The 3,570-nt window shown below is 47.3% G+C and overlaps 1 protein-coding gene across 10 annotated transcripts in view; it reads left to right on the plus strand.

Moving 5' to 3' along the window:
- Positions 1 to 604: 604 nt before the first annotated feature.
- LOC128879107 (CUGBP Elav-like family member 2) overlaps positions 605 to 3,570 on the plus strand; it is a 547,103-nt gene continuing 544,137 nt past the window's right edge. For all 10 annotated transcript variants that reach the window (XM_054127956.1, XM_054127957.1, XM_054127958.1 and 7 more), the window contains exon 1: positions 605 to 1,060. The gene's annotated coding sequence lies outside the window, so the exon portion shown is untranslated. The remainder of the gene's footprint in view (positions 1,061 to 3,570) is intronic.

Genomic DNA, 3,570 nt, shown 5'->3' on the forward strand with positions numbered 1-3,570 from the left:
GACTTAACCCTTTGCACTCGAGGCCTTTTTTTCTGGTATCTACCAGTAACTCGAGATGTTTCTTGACATTCTATTGCTACGAGTTCCAAGCTATCGAGATTTTACAATAAAGTCACCTTTAACTCACCGACAATCATTTTATTGATATGTCGAGCTCCAAATAAATTGAACCTAAAAACTTTGGGTATTGTAGATTTGCTCCGTGAAACCTAATGGTGACTGAGAGTCACCTCTCGAGTGCAAAGGGTTAATTCGGTACTAGAAGGCATCGAGAGACTAAGGATTTAAAAATTCGGAAGCAAGACGATTGAAGAAGCAGCCTGAAGGGTTAGAAATCGTAATCGGCGGCCAAGCATTAGACGGAGCTCGATCCCGCACGGGGAACAACCCCGTGGCGTGTCAGCCAGCGATAGCAAGTAGAAGGTGAACGACGTGGCGCGGCGCGACGCGACTCAGCAAGGCAGAAGAGACAGAGGAAACGAAACGAATGAGAAGCCAGAGGGGGTGGCAAGCGTCGGTGGCGCCTCCAAGCTCCGCTGGTGGGGGATCGTGGCAGCAGGGGGCGGACAGACGCGACGCGGCGAACCCGTCTCTCCTCAGTCGACGTCAAGCCGTCGCGACGCGTGCGTATTCTCTTTTGTCGGTTTCGCGAAGCTCACGAGACTCGCGTGTCCCGCACAGCGTGACTCGTCGTCCGTGTTCGGCCACCTGTTCGCTCCAGGAAGTTGACCTGAACCACCGTGAACGAATCGGTACTCCCCCCGTGCGCGTGCATCGGCCTTGTTGCTCCAGGTGTAACTCGCGACTTTTGAACAAATTCCGCGCGCGACGAGATCGCGGCTGGGATATCACGCTGTCACCCCGCATACCTGTGTCTCGCCCCGATGGCGATTTTGTGATATTGTTCGTCAACGGTTAACTGAGACCAGTGCGCGATCGGTGTATGTCTGCTCGAGGAGAGTCGCAAGTGTGAGCAGTCTGTGCCCTCGTGGTAACGCCACCGAGGGAGAATCTCGTCGGTGATTATCAGTGCGAAACACCTTTGGATTATGACCGTTGGGTAGGTATTAAACGCACAAACACGTTGGAACTATCGGTTCCACGTAACACACAGAGGGGTTGAAGTCGTTCGTGTCCCGATCGGATCGTTGAACGTGAAGTGCGCGGTATCGAGAGTGTTGGAGCGGTGAACGAGGAAAAATATGCGTGATATTCTCACGTTCCACATTGTCTGCACACCGTCATTGACGCGTTCATTGATAAGTCGAGCGACACTCGTGAGTCCCTCGAAATGGAATCGGAGTTATTATAACGTGGATTAGCGACTACTGGGTAAACGAACGTTTGCTTCCCGGTGACACGATCGTTGCTCGATCGTACTTTCAATGATTGACAGGTTGACAGAAGTTTCGGAGTCTCCGAATTTTGACGTCCAATATTTCCAGTTACCCAACGCGGACCTAGCCGATTAACGCTCCAGTCTGTGATTCGGCGAGAGATCGTCGATATTTCCACAGCTTTTGTTTGCCTTTGGACAAGTGCCGGATGCTCCAAGTTTGGAGTAAACGTGCGAAACGTTGCTGCGGATTCGATCGTGGTGAAGTTCGCTGCGTCCGCTCGAAGACGATCCCGTTGAAATTTAAATAGATTATCGGGGAACGCTTCTCGCGAGTGTTTCGCAATACGATGCAACGAACTGCACCCCGTTCAGACTCCTTTTGCATCGCGATTTCAAGTATTTCCAAGTATTCTCAGCGAAGAGCCGTGCAGAGCTTGCGGTCGTGCGCGTGTTCCCCGAACAAACGGTTTCGGTTTGCAGAAGTTAATGCGAACTGATGTCGAGCTCGTTGAATAAACAACTGGGAACGGGAAAATTCTTGTTAGACGTTCAACCCTCCGCGAGAACTTTACTATCATTACATTTCGATCCAACTGTGCAATGCGCATTAATGAATCGTTCTGTGATACATAATGATCGTCGAGCAACTGTTTCCATTGACGTCGCCGTTGGCCTTCTCACCTTGACGCTGCCTAGGGCTTTCGCAATTGAACCCGGAAATGTGTCGCGTGTCACATGTGCGCCGTACTTTTATTGCTCCAACCTTTCCGATATCAATTCGCGCTACGTTAACCCTTTGCGCTCTGGATCGTCTCGCGGGATTACCTATCGGCACCTCGACGGCACCCTTTCTTATGAAAATGTGCAAATAGAAACGCGTCGTGTTAACGCGTTGTCAAACGTTAGGGGAAGTTTCTCTCTTTGCGCTTGCAAGTGTACGAGACAAACGTGTTTATATCGGCTGCGATGCGATTTGAAATCAAAGATAGCGTTGACAGGTACTAGTTGAGAGGTAATTTTCAAATGCTGAACGGATTGGAGTTAACTTTTATTGATAGCGTTACGTGGACACTTGGCTGCTTTTGCACCTCCATCACTCATGAAATTCTCTGTTTGAGAGTCTATATAGAGAGATTGAGAGGCTTTTTGATTCCAGTGTCTGCTTATTAACTCTGTTGTTTTCGGTTGTCTATTTGCAAATAAGTGAAGATAATCTTAAAAATTACAAAAATTAAATTTATAAACAAACCAACTTGTAGTTATCTAGACCTAAGTAACGTTGGCAATTGTCAGTTGAACTTGGGAATAAAAACAGTCGTACGCCCTTGCGGAACAAGCAACACTTATAACGGAGTCAAGCACGCATTCCTTGAACTACTATCGTAACGATACTCAATTCGAATGAATCTTTAAACATTTCAGAGACATATTTGTGCCAAAAACTCGTAATTTTATATTTCATGTTTTTCTAACGTGAAGTGTGAGACGATCCAGGAAAGCCACTTTTAAGCTAAATCCTGGGCTTGCTTGTTTATTTTCTCAAAATGGACCGTTTCATGCGAAGTGTACCCGCACGCCTATTTTATTTTACACATAGCTCGGTATAAATGCATGATAGTTTGTTTTGCTCTTGCGTGTTAGTCGATTAGAAAACTTGAACATGTAATCGCTAACGGAGTCTTTGCGTTCCCTGAACGGGGACGTTCGAGTGATTTGCTAGAGACATATGATGGTCCCCTCAGAGGGGACATCCCGAGTGCAAAGGGTTAATTATCGATCGCGCGTTTAATATCGACCAGTCGAGTCTGCAAACTGCTTGCACCGTCCTTGAAGCGCGATCGAACGACACAGTTTAACGTATTGCGTGCAGTTGGGCCAGTTATCGGTATTATTAGATCGCGTGCTCGTATCGCCGATTCGGATGTTTCTGACACGATGGTCGTTGCTAAAATTTGTCAACGTTTGCATCACGTCGAACTTCTTCGCTGTTTTGCCGTTTGTTTCATTTGGCAGCGCAGCACATTGTCTCGTTAACCTTGCTCCTCTTGCGTCGTATCGATCGTGTAATATCGCTCATGCAAGACTTATAGAAAACGATTGTCTTTGGATGTACGAAGGTCCCACTAAAAACAGGCCACCTTAACCCACTCAGGGATATTGACACGCGTGTGTGCGAGCACGATACTTTTAGAAATAAATAATATACAATATTCAAAGCGAGACAGCATATT

This window comes from Hylaeus volcanicus, chromosome 6 (genome assembly GCF_026283585.1).
Source record: "Hylaeus volcanicus isolate JK05 chromosome 6, UHH_iyHylVolc1.0_haploid, whole genome shotgun sequence".
Classification (NCBI taxonomy): domain Eukaryota; kingdom Metazoa; phylum Arthropoda; class Insecta; order Hymenoptera; family Colletidae; genus Hylaeus; species Hylaeus volcanicus.